The 17981-nt window shown below is 47.0% G+C and overlaps 1 protein-coding gene across 3 annotated transcripts in view; it reads right to left on the minus strand.

Moving 5' to 3' along the window:
• Positions 1-17696, minus strand: part of PRDM11 (PR/SET domain 11) — a 230238-nt gene extending 212542 nt beyond the window's left edge. For 2 of the 3 annotated variants that reach the window (XM_069221785.1, XM_069221783.1), the window contains exon 1: positions 17506-17695. The gene's annotated coding sequence lies outside the window, so the exon portion shown is untranslated. Of the gene's footprint in view, positions 1-17505 lie in introns of all 3 variants that reach the window. The other variant, XM_069221784.1, reaches the window with a different exon arrangement.
• Positions 17697-17981: the final 285 nt, after the last annotated feature.

Below are 17981 nucleotides of genomic sequence, written 5' to 3' on the forward strand. Positions count from 1 at the left end.
TGCACTTCAACATCGCCAGCGGCTCGATTACAAGTCGGCGTCAATGTTGTGGTGAGTGTCCCGCTGGGTCGGCGGGTGGAAACACTGTTTCCACCCGCTGGCCCAGCGGGAAACTCGCAATAGGGCCCGTGGAGGGACAGCCGCATAGGCAGTCAACCCGACATGGAACACTGACTGGACAAGTCGTAATGAGCCCCTATAAGTGTGAGAGGAAAAACATAAATACCTCTATACAAAAAAATGTATGTATTTACTCCAAGCCAGCACGCCCTTCCAGAAGGAAGGCAACAGCAATACTACCCCCTCTGTCTTTAACAGCTGCAAAAACAAAAGAGCTGACATACTGTTGGAAGCTCCTGGCTCTCAAAATTGTCAATAGGTACCTGCGCCACAAAAGGTCATATATCTGCAGAAAAAAACAAAGTGCTCCACGGTCTTTAAGGAACAGTCGTCCAGAGGTACACCAGAATCTAGTTCAAATCATATTGCCCCAGGGGAAAGCATATATAAGTGTGGATGTGCCCAGCCAAAACTTGGTTAAAAGTGGCCTTTCCCAGGGGCACCTAACTTGACTTAGGTATGGCCAATTGATGTTTTCAAAAGCAGAAGGGGACGAATCGCTGATTTGGTAAGAGCCTAATTTTCCCTTATTTCCCTTACATGCCTCATGAAGATTTCCTTGACTATCTTCCTGTCCCCTTTCTTGACGCCCCTTGGCTTATTAAACAATCTGGGAAGCCTATCAACTTGGTGACACAATCTATATACCTTAGCCAAGGGATCTAATGTCCATGCGGACACCCTAAGCAATCCTTAATAATATCCCTATTCAGGGCTATGGAGTCTTTGCTCCATGCCAACAACCACAGCAACAGCAGGGCTAATTTCACCTGATCTTCCACATAACCTAGACCCAATTCCTCATGCACAAAACAATGTTGAACTAAAGGGACCCACACCCAAAACTTTCCTACAAAAACTGTTCGCCTCTATTTGGATAGCTCTGCAGTTACTACCAAAGGGTGGCACTGTACGTCAGCACTGGTAGGTATTTAATTCTGTACACCTGCAATAGCAGCAAAACTGGCTTGCTACCCACAGTAAGCGCAGAGTTAAATAAAGCGCCACACGCCTGACTAAAACTGGCACATCGATTTAAAATACAGGGCCGCCAGTTACCACACTGATCTAATGTCACCCCAAATACAGGAAGGATGCTTCCTTACTAAAGGCCCTACCATTGACAGTTATGGGTCCAGTTTTAGGCTCCAATTTCCCATACACTATCTATTGGGTTTTTGTAATATTTGTTTCTAGACTCAGCTACTTCATGAAGGCTACAAATGAATCTACTAGCTCTCTGAGCCCGTTTGCAGTGTGGACCATTAAAACTGCATCATCCGCATATATAGCAGGGAAGAAACAAAGCTAGATTTAACTTTGGGCAAGTCCTTACCATTTCCTATCAGGTGATGGTAAAGATCATTGATGTATAATAGAAGAGAATGGGGGCAATACACAATCCTGCCTAACCCCATGAGGGAGGTCAAACAAGTCTGTGAATACCCTCCCTACTCCATACCTAACAGATGCAGCTGCCCCCGTGTGCAGAACTCACAGAAAGAGGTCAATCAGGGAAGAAGGTAATCCTAGTGCCACAAGGTTGTGTCGAAGCTTAGACCTGACTACACGATCTCAACTGAGGCCCATAAAAATTACATAAAATTATCCCTGTTTCACCACCACATATGTGCCAATTAATATATTTAAATTCAGGCACTGCTCCATGGCGCCCTTCCCCGCCCTGAAGCCATACTGCACGGGGCTAAGAATGTTATTTGCACTGACCCATTCTTCAAGTCTCTGCAAAATAACCAGCCTCAGTATGGGCCTTGTTGATTCCCTTTTTAAAAACAGGAACAATCCTCTCAGCTTTTCATGAGGGTCGTTGTGATAATAAAAAAGGCACCTCTGTAAAATAAAATATTTGTCTAGAATCACACAATTTGAGACCATTGTACGGGTCAAGTACATTACAGTTAGGCTGAGTAGATTATTCAACTCACTAGACCTTCGAGGAGGGTAAACTTTTTATGATTTTGCTTAAAATAACATTGCATGCACTCCAATAGAAGCACTTCCTAGGAGATGGCATGATACACCAACTGCCAACAGCAATGAGGTGAGAACTGTTTACTCCTCATAGCCCACAGTATGTATACTTTTAGAAGAGTAGTGACAAAAGCTCTGGGAGACATCTGTGCTGTTAAATCAAAACACAGTGCATAATTCTAGAAGATCTGCCAGAAAGAGCAAATAGGCATCACAATATATCTATGAACGTCATCAAAAAAGGCAGTGCAAAAAACACATGCAGGGCTATTCACAAAAGGTAGTTTGTGAATAAGTTACACATTCAAGTTTACTCTTACACTTCTCATTAACTTTACTTGTTTTGGCTATTTATGAGTGTAAAGTTACTCAAAGTATAAGCTTGCATGTCCCATCCCCTGAAAAAGGGAGGAAAGGAATGTACAAATGGAAGGTGCTACTTCCGAAAAGGAACAGGCTTACGTACAGCAGCACACAACCACTGATGCTACAACACCCTCCCACAGAAAATAATAGAGGCAAGAACTTAAAATATAACCCCTCAGGAAATAATGTTCATTTAAATTAATTTTTGCTTTTTGAATATATACTACCGTTATTTTTCAAAACATTTAAGCATTACAATTTTATTTTTATTATACAGTATTTTAATAATCTTCATTTAAAAGTATATGTACCTTTAATTAAAAATAAAATATTTTAAACACATTCTATAAATAAGTATGTAATTATACTAAACAAATAAACGTTTTACTTTAGGTGGGTTTTGTAACTAAATCTTGAAGAAATGTTGATTTCATATAAATAAGACATTAAATTCAAAATTATATTATTAGTTTTTTTGTTTTACACTTAAAATAAATATATATTAATTCCCGTTACTTTTAACATGAAAATATGTCACTATTTGTTGCAAGTTTAATTAACATTTTGTCCCACAAATTACCATAGGTAGCTATCTGCCCCAATCCCCATCTAAAGTAAAAAAAAATATATATATTTTTTTTCAAATTTGTATTCTATATTAAAAAATAAAGGTCATATAGAGAATTAAAAGTAATTTAATTATATTATAATAAAAACTACTCATCCTTCCTCCACCTCGATGCTGCCTAACTCACAGGTGGGTACCTCCGTTTGTGTAGGTAGATCAGGTGATACATCCAAAACTCCGAAAGATGAATGGGTACTCACGGGGTCATGCTTCAAAAGGTTTAATCAATTGACAAGCAAACAAAAGCGTTTGGGCTACACCTCTTTCACAATGATTGTAGAAGCTGTGAAACGGACATGATTTCAATTACATGCTAGCATTTCATTGGAAGCTGGTATACTTGTAATCATAAAAAACAGAAACAGGACTGCAAATATCCTGATTCCTACTGGCATCTACACTGAAAGTACCCAATTCTCAAAAGACTTGTCCACTTCTCAAATAAAAATGTTGCAAATAAGGTCAATGTATATGAAATTCATCCCAAATATTAACAATAATCATGTTTCAATATAAACAGTGTCACCAATAAATCATATTAGAACATTTCTCATAAATCAGGTTGCCTCGATGCAGTGGCTACCATATTTTAAACAGCAATCCATAATTCTGACTGTCCTCGTTGTTGTGCCGCACAGAATTAACAGAGTATCTTGGTCGAGGGAGAGCAAAAACAAAGGAAAACAAATCGCAGCTCCAAAATCTGTTGGAGAACAAGTGAAATAGCGAAATATGAGAACAACCAGAAGCAAACGAGGAGGTTGGAGAAAATACGTGGAGATGACTTAACTATTGTGAATTTGACTGACAAAGTCCTTACAGAAACGGAAAGGTCAGTCTTAAACCTAGGGCTCTCCAGCCAAACGAAGAGATTCAATTATATGCAAACCAGGATTGACATTTTTAAATTCATAAGAAAATTGAAGTTGAGGAAACAACATACATGTTATGCTGCAACTGTTGCCAAACACCGAACAGATATTTGAACGGTAAATGACTTCGATAACTTACTCACGCTACAAGGTCTAGAACAAGAACAGTTGATTGATGTACGAGAGAATGAGGCCGAGATGATTCAAACACTTGAACTTGCTGGAGTCACACAACAGAGCGGGGGAAGTGATTTTAAACCAAAATCCAGGTACCTTCCCTCAGGCTCCACGACGCAGTAGACACCTTTCATGATGTTATGATTTGGAGTTAGAAAAATTAAGATCCACTGGAAACAACATCAAGCATCAAAAACTTAACACAACAACAGCGAGAGCACTAGAGAATCTAAAGAATACCAAAGAATGACAAGAGGATTGTAATCAAACCTTCGGACCAGGAGGGGAATGTGGTTCTCATGACGAACAACTATTACCAACAGGAAGCCTTACGCCAACTAAATGACAGAAAGTGTACAAACCTAGCTTAATAGAGACATATCGTAGGAGCGTGCGCAACTGCTATGATATGTTGGAGGACTGGAAGATGGGAATGCCAGACATGGAAGAATACCTTTTTCTGAAATGTAAATGCCCACAGATATCAACCTTTTATCATCTCCCCAAAATCCATAAACCTGCAATCATCCCACCGGGACGCCCTATAATTTCATCAATGTCAAGTTTACTTGAACATATGTCTATTACAAAAATATTTGTTTCCTTTTGTTAAAAGCCTACGTTCTTACATTAGAAATACAAAGGACTTCTTCACACGGATACAAGACATTGTTTGGGAAGATGATTTTTTAAAGATTGCTATGGAGATCACCCGTCTCTATATGAGCATTGAACATGTTAGGGGCTTCAGAATGGTGGAATATTTCTTGTCAGGCAGGGCACTGAAGTATTATGAACATAACAGGATGTATTACATATGATTGACTTCTGCCTTAACTGCAATATTTTATTGTCTGCTGGCCAGTTATACAAATAGACACATGGAACAGCTTTGGGCAAGCTGTATGGCCCCAGCTATGCAAATCTTTTAGTAGGCTGGTGGGAGAAGCGGGTGGCCTGGCTGGAGACACATTAATTATGGCAGTGCTTAATTTGTAAATAAAAACATGCAGGTGCCCGCAGCTCTCCTTTGAAAACACGTTTAAAGCATTCAGCAGCACCAAACAATGAAATCTGAAAAAAGTCACATGACACAAAAGAAACAAGACATCAATTTATAAACACAAAGGGGTTTATTACAACTTTGGAGGAGGTGTTAATCCGTCCCAAATGTGACGGATATACCACCAGACGTATTACGAGTTCCATAGGATATAATGGACTCGTAATACGGCTGGTGGTATATCCGTCACTTTACCGTCACTTTTGGGACGGATTAACACCTCCTCCAAAGTTGTAATAACCCCCAAAGTGTATTTTTATGAGTTTTTAGAGACCTTATTCATCAAAATCCACCGGCGAGTTCCAAAGAAACTGATTACAGAAGCAATAAACAACTTTTAAAGTAAACGCAAACAAGCATTGCCCAACAAAAGGTTTGGAAACTTTTGAACAGTTTGAAACAGTTAGTTTGACATGTCAGGCCCGAGTTGAGCGACCACATCCGACACGACAGAGGTCTACTGGGTCTGAAAGGATACTCTGGACAGTTACCTGGCCATCAGAGCTTTTTCAAAGCAGGATCCAAACTTTAAAGAATGACCGCAATAGACAGCAATGGAGTGGTCCTGATGCTGAGGGATTCAGGCTTAAAGATGCTCAAGGATGCTCCGGATGGTGTGAGGTCCATGGGTGTGAAGTCTGGTCGAGTCCTTGGTCCACAGGTGATTGGGAGCGACTGTGTCCACTGATCTCAGGTTCCAACAAAGTCCTCTTTGCAGGGTTCCAAGGGCTGCTGATGTAGACCTTGAGCTTTAACAACACAGCAGTCACGGTGGAAATCTTTGGTGGAGGCTGGTGTCAGCCTCGGGTGACGAATCTGATCACCACCAAACTCACATGTCCAGTAGACACATGTGCACCTGGCTATCTCTGGACTGTCTTTTGGTGTGCCCGAAGTCTGGTAGCAGCAAGTTTCTGCTGTGGCTATCAGAGAAGAGACTTCGGCTCTTCTAGCTTTAATGTTCCCAGTGCCAGTCTGGGAGGTCAGCCAGCTGACCCCTGGAGTCACTGCTTTGGACTGGGGCTGGGAGTCAACTTTTCTCCAAGACACGCAGAATACAGCCCAAACTTCACTAGCCCAAATTGCAGCAGGGGTAGTCGCTCTTCTCTTTGTACGCTTGCAATGGGTGCAAAGAGGTCTTCTTCTCATCATCCTTCCAAGTCCAACGAGTACAGAAATCTTGGGTGCTAGGGGTGCCCTTTATATTCCACCAAAGTGTCCCGAGAGGACAAGGCGGTCTCTAGATAATGGGCTAGTTGGTCCCCTCCTCTCTGTTGAGACAGTTCCGGGGATGTGCAGCATCTGCCTATCCCAGAGTGCAACATTCTTGCCACAAGCAACATGGCAGATTTATTTCTTGACTGTAAGGACTTTGGTAGCCTACTCCCACACATGTGGCTTCCATGAGTCTGCCCCCTACTGGAAAACCGGCTTGGGAACTGGTTTTCTCTTTTCTGTCCCTGACTCTACTCTGTCCGCAAGAAACAAAAGGCATCCTGCCCGAGAGTGTTGTCACAGTGGACCTTAAAATGCAGCTTCACATTTGAGGCTCGCCTTTTGATCTAACACCGCTGGCAGTCATTCTATGGGAGGGGGTGACACCGTCCAGTACGGCAGCAGCCTTTGTTCTTGGCCTGGGAGTTGTTTACATGTCCCCATGTGGGCAGAAAGCTGTCTGTGTGGCCAATGCATTTATGAGGCCACTGGGCTAGCTGGGGGACAGAATGGCAACTTGGTTAACTTTAAAAGTAACATTAATTTCGACTTAGCCATCAAGTGGTATTTAATGCCATGATTAATTTTATACCTTACATGACCAAGTTTGGTAGTCCCAGTAAAAGGTTAGCCAGGTTGGCATGCCACCCGGTAACTCTGCATTAGCCATTAGGGCTACCTTCCTTACCTACAGCAAAACAACAATTTAGAAATGTTGCTGCTAAGACATTTGGTAAAGCATGTGTCTTACTTAACAAAATTCAGCTTCCCTGCATAGGGCTCCATAGGCATTCCTCAGGGGGAGACTTACACCTAATGTTAAGGAATCGGTTTGCTTTGCCATAAGTTTAAATGGCAAAGTCGAATTGGTAGTGAAACCCTGTCCTTCCAGTCTACAGTGGCAGGCTGGGGGTCATTTTGTACCTTGTCACATGATGGGATTGCACAAACAGTGCTGCTGCCTTAAGTAGACACTTTGCCTTGAATGCTCTGGGTACCATCTACTAGGGACTCAAGTAAGCCAGGTCTTGCCGACTGGGTATATCCAATTTGACATGCAATTTTTATGGGGTTAAAACACTGGCACTGAGGTCTGGTTGAAGGCCTCAATGCACTCTCAGAGTCGAAAAGCCACCAGCTAATAGTCCAAAAGGGGGCAAAAAGTGGGTAGAAACCTGAAAAAAACCTGTTTACTTAGAAGGAGTCTTACTGAAAAGCGGGGATATAGGGGCTCTGCTCTTGCACCACACTATGGTGGTATTTCTCTGCATTACCCATTCTATGAGTTGGAAATAGTAATGTTACCTTTCCCATACCTTTATCAGACATTTTAGTCATTGCCAGTGTTACTGTCAAGCCCTAATAATAGATAGGCTAAATGCCTATGCCGTTTCTGCTGGACCTGTACCAATACATCAAGCTCCCAGTGAAAAACATTCAGTGCTGCTCCTAGCTCCCTACTATGAACCTTCAGGAATGCTCCTTAGTTTCCTATGTTGAACCTTTAGTGCTGCTCCTAGCTCCCACTGGTGAACATTAATGCTGCTCCTAGATCTTTATGGTGAACCTCCAAGCTACTCGAGCTCCCTACAGTGGACCTTCAGCATTATCCCTAGCTCCCTACAACAGGCCTTCAGCATTGTTCCTAGCTCCTTATGATGGACCTTCGGGGCTGTCAGCTCCTTATGGTGAATCTACGGCACTGTCTCTAGCCCCCAGTCTTCAGCAGTAACCCATGTGCACCCACTCCCCTCTGCAGCCTTCTATAGTTCTAAAATCCAGCTGGTAGACCTTTATCAGTGCACCCCAGCACCTACGCTGGGCCATGCATAGTGGATCTAAGCCTTCTAGGCTAGACCATACTCAGTGGCCTTACTTCAACAAAGCCTCACAGTCTCTAGGTTTAATTAAGCAACACCAACCTGCTGTCTACAGAAGGCTTTCAGCAATTAGCCTCAACGCCTCTTCTGCTGTCTCTCCCAACCCCAGGGCACTTTCAGACTGCCCTAGCTCTAAAAGTGCTCTTTCAGAAATGTATGCCAGCCCTCTGTGGTGAACTATTCAATTTGCCCTCCTCCCCACTGGTGTACCGTCAGTCAAGAGGTAGATCCAGCATGTGGCGGGGTCTTCAGGAATGCCTTCAGCATTTTGGGCACTGCCCACCTTCATATGCAGAATGCTCAACAATACCACTGCCTCAATAAAACCCAGTCCCATCTGTTGGGTGGAGCTAAGGTGTATGGTACCTCTTCCAAGGGAAGGCATTTTACAACCACTCCCACCTCTTTAGCTGAACCTTCGCTATGCAATCCCCAAACTATGTGGAACCTTCGGGAATATTCCCAATGTCCAGGCCCTCAACCTATTGAGAAAAAGTTTCAACAAAGCACCCAGCTTGCTATGAAGAACCCTCAGGAATGCTCTCATCTTCTGGTGAAGAACCTTCAGAAGTGCCATCACGCTTCTATGTAGAGGCTGGAGTAAAGTCACAACCAGAACACTCAAATCCCCAAACCACTATTCAGAATGAGCAGCAGTTTCCCAGCTCAATAAAGAACCAAATGCAATTTGCCAACCCGCTAGAGACTGCAACAATGTCACAAATCACTATGCAGAACCACCAGCAATACCCCAGCTCTATATACAGCCTATTACAGGCCATCAACCTACTATGTACAGTATGCAGCAATGCTCTCACCCAAAGTACAAACTCCAGCCATGCTTCAAACCCTATACAAACCATTCACAAATGCCCCAACCTACTAGTCAAAACTGTCAGCAATGACTAAACCTTCAGAGTTCATTGTGTAGAACCTCCAGGAATTTGAATTGAAACACCATATAAAATAACAAAATTATAATAAATGCTGCAGTGTCCTCAATCCAAATATACAGGGAGTGCAGAATTATTAGGCAAGTTGTATTTTTGAGGATTAATTTTATTATTGAACAACAACCATGTTCTCAATGAACCCAAAAAACTCATTAATATCAAAACTGAATATTTTTGGAAGTAGTTTTTAGTTTGTTTTTAGTTTTAGCTATGTTAGGGGGATATCTGTGTGTGCAGGTGACTATCACTGTGCATAATTATTAGGCAACTTAACAAAAAAATATATATACCCATTTCAATTATTTATCATTACCAGTGAAACCAATATAACATCTCAACATTCACAAATATACATTTCTGACATTCAAAAACAAAACAAAAACAAATCAGTGACCAATATAGCCACCTATGTTTGCAAGGACACTCAAAAGCCTGCCATCCATGGATTCTGTCAGTGTTTTGATCTGTTCACCATCAACATTGCGTGCAGCAGCAACCACAGCCTCCCAGACACTGTTCAGAGAGGTGTACTGTTTTCCCTCCTTGTAAATCTCACATTTGATGATGGACCACAGGTTCTCAATGGGGTTCAGATCAGGTGAACAAGGAAGCCATGTCATTAGATTTCCTTCTTTTATACCCTTTCTTGCCAGCCACGCTGTGGAGTACTTGGACGCGTGTGATGGAGCATTGTCCTGCATGAAAATCATGTTTTTCTTGAAGGATGCAGACTTCTTCCTGTACCACTGCTTGAAGAAGGTGTCTTCCAGGAACTGGCAGTAGGACTTGGAGTTGAGCTTGACTCCATCCTCAACCCGAAAAGGCCCCACAAGCTCATCTTTGATGATACCAGCCCAAACCAGTACTCCACCTCCACCTTGCTGGCGTCTGAGTCGGACTGGAGCTCTCTGCCCTTTACCAATCCAGCCACGGGCCCATCCATCTGACCCATCAAGACTCACTCTCATTTCATCAGTCCATAAAACCTTAGAAAAATCAGTCTTGAGATATTTCTTGGCCCAGTCTTGACGTTTCAGCTTGTGTGTCTTGTTCAGTGGTGGTCGTCTTTCAGCCTTTCTTACCTTGGCCATGTCTCTGAGTATTGCACACCTTGTGCTTTTGGGCACTCCAGTGATGTTGCAGCTCTGAAATATGGCCAAACTGGTGGCAAGTGGCATCGTGGCAGCTGCACGCTTGACTTTTCTCAGTTCATGGGCAGTTATTTTGCGCCTTGGTTTTTCCACACGCTTCTTGCGACCCTGTTGACTATTTTGAATGAAACGCTTGATTGTTCGATGATCACGCTTCAGAAGCTTTCCAATTTTAAGAGTGCTGCATCCCTCTGCAAGATATCTCACTATTTTTGACTTTTCTGAGCCTGTCAAGTCCTTCTTTTTACCCATTTTGCCAAAGGAAAGGAAGTTGCCTAATAATTATGCACACCTGATATAGGGTGTTGATGTCATTAGACCACACCCCTTCTCATTACAGAGATGCACATCACCTAATATGCTTAATTGGTAGTAGGCTTTCGAGCCTATACAGTTTGGAGTAAGACAACATGCATAAAGAGGATGATGTGGTCAAAATACTCATTTGCCTAATAATTCTGCACTCCCTGTATGCATTGTACATTCAATCACAAAACTAGTTAGATTTCCAAACAACTTTATTCTTGTCACACTGGGAATCCCTGATGAAGTCCTGTTGTAAAACCAGAACACGTTGGCTCAGCTTTATTTAAAAAAAACATCTAAATTAAAAGCTTTATTTGTGGAGTATAACTACATACTTATTTCTAGAATGCATTTAAAATGATTTATTTTTCATTAAAGGTATATATACTTTTGAATGTAAGTGATTAAAATATTTTATAATAAAATATTTTGTAATGTTTATATATATTTTTTTTAAATAAAAGGTATTTCCAGACCAGAACACATTGGCTGGGCTGGACATTTATTGTGGAGCCTTGAGCGGTCGTACCCCGGGGGCGGAAGAACCTAGATTGAGCATTATAAGGAATTGCTTCCAGTGTGGTGCATTTTGGCTATTGCCTTTGTGTTGTTAAGGTTTTTTTTTTTTTTTTAACTTTCAGCAATGCCTGACCAATTACACAGACAGAGCTGTCAGATATGCCAAAAGTCTACCGATGTTGCCTAACAAAACAGAAAAACTTCAAACAATGACCCAATACCACTATTTAGAACCTCGGCAATGCTGTAGCCCTCTACAGAACGTTCTATAGTCCCTAGTTCCAAACAGAAACTTTAGCAATTCCAAGCCCCTTATGCAGGACCATTAGCATTGAGGCTTTGCTCCACATCTGGGAGCATTCAAATTGTATCCTCTGCAAATTTCCCTGTAGAGTCATTGGCCTAGCCCCTTTTCCCTCTGCGGGATCATTAGCATTAACCTGAGTGCTTACTGCATTTATCCCCCTCACAGATCATGCAGGACCATTAGCATTGCCCCTTAAAGTCCTGTGCAGGTCCTTCTTAGCATCGTTCCCTCACCACAAAGCAACACAATTGGCATTTCCGTCGTTCTGTGCGCAGAACCTTCAACACTGCCCTATATCTCACTACACACTGCCTACACAGCCCCTAAAACCTCTTTGGCATAGCCCACTCCCGCCACCTTTACAGGCCTTGCAGTACTGGCACCAACTACGCAGGATCCTCCTGCACCATAGGCCCTTCGAGAACATCTCAACTCCCCGCATTGCCCTAGGTTAGTAGGCAATATGACACCCCCCTAAGCAGGATCCCCTCCACCTTTGCAGGAGAACCTTCAGTACTGGCATCCCATCTGCAGACCCTGCTCCACCTAAGAGGCTTCAGTGACACCTTAGACCCCGTGCACAGGACTGCACACGACTGGGTGTAATGTTCAAGAATGCTCTGTAGCTCAGAAGCATTGCTCCTCCCCCAACTCCAATGCAAAGGCTTCAGCATTACCTCTAGCTCATGATGCAGGGCCTTCAGTACTGATGTCCCCTCTGCAGGCCTACCTTCCCCTTTGCACGGCCTTCAGTATTGATAGCCTCTATGAAACACACCTTTCACCTTTGTAGCACCTTCCGTAATGACATCAAGTATGCAAGGCTGCTTCTGCAGGACCTGGACTTTGATAACCCCTAGGCAGGACCCCCTCAAGTTTTGCAGGACCCTCACTAGGTCCTGCACCTTTACAGGTCTTTCAGTACTGAAACCCCCTATGCTGGACTTCAGCTCCGACACTCCGTAGGCAGGATCCACTATGCCTTTACTGAAATTTCTGGTCTGACTCCCCCTATGCTACAATCCCTCTGCTTCTGCAGGACCCCCATCCACCTCTGCAGACCTTTTAGTATAGATACCCGTATTCGGGATCTCCAGTACTGACACCTCTAAGAAGGACTCCCTCAACGTTAGAAGAATCATCAGCACTGACACCCACTTTGCAGGATACCCTCCGCTTTTGCAGGACCTTCAGTACTGCCCCCCACCCCATGCACGAACCCCACCTACCTTGGCAGAGAACTTTCAGTGCTAACACCTTCTATGCAGCACAGTCAGTAGTGACACCCACTGATGGGACTCAACCACATTCATAAGACCTGCAATACTAGAATCTCCTATGCAGGACTCCTCCACCTTTTCAGGACTTTCAGTACTGACACCCATATCCAAGATCTTCAGGACTGACACCCATGTGCAGACCTCCCCACCTCTGCAGGACCTTCAGTACTGATACCCCCTTGAAGAACCTTCAGTACTGACACCGCCAGGCAGGACCTTTCCATCTCTACAGGCCCTTCAGCGCTGACACCCCTATGCAGGATCTTCAGGACTGACATCCCCATGCAGGACCTCTCCACCTCTGCAAGACCTTCAGTACTGACACCCACATGCAGGACCTCTCTGCCAGCCCTTCATTACTGATACCCTCTATTTTGAGCTTTTAATAGACACCCCCATGCACGACCTCTCTACCTCTGCCAGCCCTTCAGTACTGACACCCCCTTGCAGGCCCTTTAGTACTATTACTGACACCCCCTTGAAGAACTTTCAGTGCTGACACCCCTGTGCTGGACCTCCAGTACTGACACCCCGGCTTAGGACCTTCAGTACTGACACTCCTGTGCAGGCCCTTCAGTAATGACAGCACCTGGAGGGACCTTTCGTACCTACACTCCCCTTTAAGGACCTTCAGTACTGATGCCCCTGTGCAGGCCCTTTATTACTGAAGCTCCTGTGCAGGCCCTTCAGTACTCACACCCCTGTGCAGATCCTTCAGCACTTACACCCCTATGCAGGGCCTGTATTACTGACAGCCCCTTGAAGGACCCTCAGTACTGACACCCCCTTGAAGGACCTTCAGTACTGACATCCCCGAGCAGGCCCTTCAGTACTGACATCGCCGAGCAGGCCCTTTAGTACTGACACCCCTGTGCAGACCCTTCAGTACTGACACCCCTGAGCAGACCCTTCAGTACTGACACCCCTGTGCAGACCATTCAGTACTGACACCCCTGTGCAGGCCCTTCACGACAACCCTGTGCAGGCACTTCAGTACTGACTCCACCCCTGTGTAGGCCATTCAGGACAGCCCTGTGGAGGCCCTTCAGTACTGACACGCCCTTGAATAACCTTCAATATTGATGCCCCTGTGCAGGCCCTTCAGTAATGCCACCCCTTCAAGGACCTTCAGTACTGACAACCCTGTGCAGTCCCTTCAGCACTGACAGCCCTGCGCAGGCCCTTTATTATTGACACCCCTGTGCAGGCCCTTCACAGCACCCCTGTGCAGGCCATTCAGAACAACCCTGTGCAGGCCGTTCGGTGCTGAGACCACCCCTTTGTAGGCCCTTCAGTACTGACATCCCCTTGAATGACCTTCAGTGCTGTCACCCCCTGTGCAGGCCCTTCAGTACTGACACCCACTTGAAGGACCTTCAGTACTGACATCCCCTTGAAGGAACTTCAGTACTAACATCCTCATGCAAGCTCTTCAGGACACCCCTGTGCAGGCCCTTCAGTACTGACACCTCTGTGCAGGCCCATCAGGACAACTCTATGCAGGTTCGTCACTACTTACATCCCGGTGAAGGCACTTGAGTACTGACACCCTCTTGAAGGACCTTCAGTACTGACGCCCCTGTGCAGGCCCTTCAGTTCTGACATCCCCATGAAGGACCTTCAGTACTGACACCCCTGTGCAGACCCTTCAGTCCTGACACCCCTGTGCAGGCCCTTCAGTACTGATATCCCTGTGCACGCACTTGAGTACTGACACCCCCTTGAAGGCCCTTCAGTACTGACGCCCCTGTGCAGGCCCTTCAGTACTGACAACCTCTTGAAGGACTTTCAGTACTGACACCCACATGCAGGCCCTTCAGCACTGACACTCCTATGCAGGAACTCTCTGCCGGCCCTTCAGTACTGACAATCACCTGCAAGCCCTTCAGTGCTGACACCCCTGTGCAGGCCTCGAGTACTGATGCCCATGTGCAGGCCCTTGAGCACTGACACCCCTGTGCAGGCCCTTGAGTACTGACACCCCTTGGCATGCCCTTCAGTACCAACACCCCTGTGCAGACCCTTCAGTACTGACAACCGCTTGAAGGACCTTCAGTACTGAAACCCCTGTGCAGGCCCTTCAGTACTGAAATCCCTGTGCCAGCCCTTCAGTACTGACACCCCCCTTGAAGGCCCTTCAGCACTGACACCCCTGTGCAGGCCCTTCAGTACTGACACCCCGGTGCAGGCCCTTCAGTACTGACACTCCAATTCAGACCCTTCAGTACTGACACCCCTTCAGTACCGTTGACACCTCTGTGCAGGTCCTTCCGTACTGACTCCCTGCCCCCATGCGTGGCCTTCAGTACTGACACCACGTTGATGGACCTTTAGTACTGACACTCCTGTGCAGGCCCTTCAGTTCTGACACCCTCTTGAAGGACCTTCAGTACAGACACACCTGTGCAGGCCCTTCAGTACTGACACTCCTATGCAGGAACTCTCTACCTCTGCAGGCCCTTCAGTACTGACACTCCCTTGCAGGCCCTTCAGTGCTGACACCCCTGTGCAGGACTCGAGTATTGATGCCCCTGTGCAGGCCCTTGATTACTGACAACCCTGTGCAGGCCCTTGAGTACTGACACCCCTGTGCAGGCCCTTGAGTACTGACACCCCTGTGCAGATCCTTGAGTACTGGCACCCTCTTAAAGGACCTTCAGTACTGACGCCCCGGTGCAGGCCCTTCAGTACTGACAACCTCTTGAAGGACTTTCAGTGCTGTCACCCCCTGTGCAGGCCCTTCAGTACTGACACCCACTTGAAGGACCTTCAGTACTGACATCCCCTTGAAGGAACTTCAGTACTAACATCCTTATGCAGGCCCTTCAGGACACCCCTGTGCAGGCCCTTCAGTACTGACACCTCTGTGCAGGCCCTTCAGTACTGACACCTCTGTGCAGGCCCTTCAGGACAACTCTGTGCAGGTTCGTCACTACTTACATCCTTGTGAAGGCAATGAGTACTGACACCCTCTTGAAGGACCTTCAGTACTGACGCCCCTGTGCAGGCCCTTCAGTACTGACAACCTCTAGAAGGACCTTCAGTACTGACACTCCGTTGAAAGCCCTTCAGTGCTGACACCCCTGGGAAGGCCCTTGAGTACTGACGCCCCTGTGCAGGCCCTTGTGTACTGAGACCCCCTTGAAGGCCATCCAGTACTGACAGCCCTTTGCAGGTCCTTCAGTACTGTTGAACCCCTCTGTGCAGGTCCTTCAGTACTGTTGACACCTCTGTGCAGGTCCTTTAGTACTGACTCCCTGCCCACATTTGGACCCTTCAGTACTGACACCTCATTGATGGACCTTTAGTACTGACACACCTGTGCAGGCCCTTCAGTTCTGACACCCCCATGAAGGCCCTTCAGTACTGACACCCCTGTGCAGACCCTGCAGTCCTGACACCCCTGTGCAGGCCCTTCAGTACTGACACCCCTGTGCATGCCCTTCAGTACTGACACCCCTGTGCAGGCCCTTCAGTACTGACACCCCTGTGCAGGCCCTTCAGTACTGACACCCCTGTGCAGGCCCTTCAGTATTGACACCCCTGTGCAGGCCCTTCAGTACTGACATTTCTGTGCACGCACTTGAGTACTGACACCCCCTTGAAGGCCCTTCGGTACTGACAACCTCTTGAAGGACTTTCAGTACGGAGACCCACATGCAGGCCCTTCAGCACTGACACTCCTATGCAGGAACTTTCTGCCGGCCCTTCAGTACTGGCAATCACCTGCAAGCCCTTCAGTGCTGACACCCCTGTGCAGGCCTCGAGTAGTGACGCCCATGTGCAGGCCCTTGGGTACTGACGCCCCGGTGCAGGCCCTTGAGTACTGACGCCCCTGTGCAGGCCCTTGTGTACTGAGACCCCCTTGAAGGCCATCCAGTACTGACAGCCCTTTGCAGGTCCTTCAGTACTGTTGAACCCCTCTGTGCAGGTCCTTCAGTACTGTTGAACCCCTCTGTGCAGGTCCTTTAGTACTGACTCCCTGCCCACATGTGGACCCTTCAGTACTGACACCTCATTGATGGACCTTTAGTACTGACACACCTGTGCAGGCCCTTCAGTTCTGACACCCCCATGAAGGCCCTTCAGTACTGACACCCCTGTGCAGACCCTGCAGTCCTGACACCCCTGTGCAGGCCCGTCAGTACTGACACCCATGTGCAGGCCCTTCAGTATTGACACCCCTGTGCAGGCCCTTCGGTACTGACAACCTCTTGAAGGACTTTCAGTACGGAGACCCACATGCAGGACCTTCAGCACTGACACTCCTATGCAGGAACTTTCTGCCGGCCCTTCAGTACTGGCAATCACCTGCAAGCCCTTCAGTGCTGACACCCCTGTGCAGGCCTCGAGTAGTGACGCCCATGTGCAGGCCCTTGGGTACTGACGCCCCGGTGCAGGCCCTTGAGTACTGACAATCCCTTTGAATGATCTTCAGTACTGACACCTCCTTGCAGGACCCCCTGCCTACATTTGAGGGCCTTCATTAACGCCCCAGCCACCTACAAACTCTGCACCCCGGCCCAGGTGGCCCCTCGTGTAGCCGCCTCTGCCCCCCCACCCTCCCGTGAGTTCGGCAAGTGAGACCTCCGAGCTGGGCTCCCTACGCCCCCAAGGCGGTCAGGGGCCCCAGTGCCCTCCCATCTGATGCCACTCTGCCAGCGCGGGACACTCACCTTCCAGCAGGAGGGGGCCGACCCCGCTCCCGGCGCAGCCTGGGGGGGGGGGGGGGAGGCTGCACCCCGGCCTCCCCGCTCCCTCCTCCCGGCCGGGGCGCAGGCCCTCAGCTCCGCCGGCCCGAGCTGTGCCCGCAGCCAGTCCCGGACACCATCTTACAGGAAGTGACATATGTGGGGGCCGGACGGGGGCAGACAGCTGACTGCGGGGGCGGGAGAGGGCTCCGCCCCGGGCCCCACACGTGCAACCCACAGACAGGCACCGGCACAGCAGCGCGGGGCCCCGGGGAGGGGGGTTTACATCACACACTGCCCTCCTGCCCCCGGAGCGAAACCAGAACCCCCCCCCAGCCCCTCCACATGACAACGGACACCCTCCCAACATCCTTAACCATTACATCCCTAGCACTGAAGAAGTTTCTCTTCCGGGTTGCACTCCCACTGTAATAGGAGAGCAGGGAGTGCTTCTTGCAAGA

Source organism: Pleurodeles waltl, chromosome 3_1 (genome assembly GCF_031143425.1).
Source record: "Pleurodeles waltl isolate 20211129_DDA chromosome 3_1, aPleWal1.hap1.20221129, whole genome shotgun sequence".
Lineage (NCBI taxonomy): Eukaryota > Metazoa > Chordata > Amphibia > Caudata > Salamandridae > Pleurodeles > Pleurodeles waltl.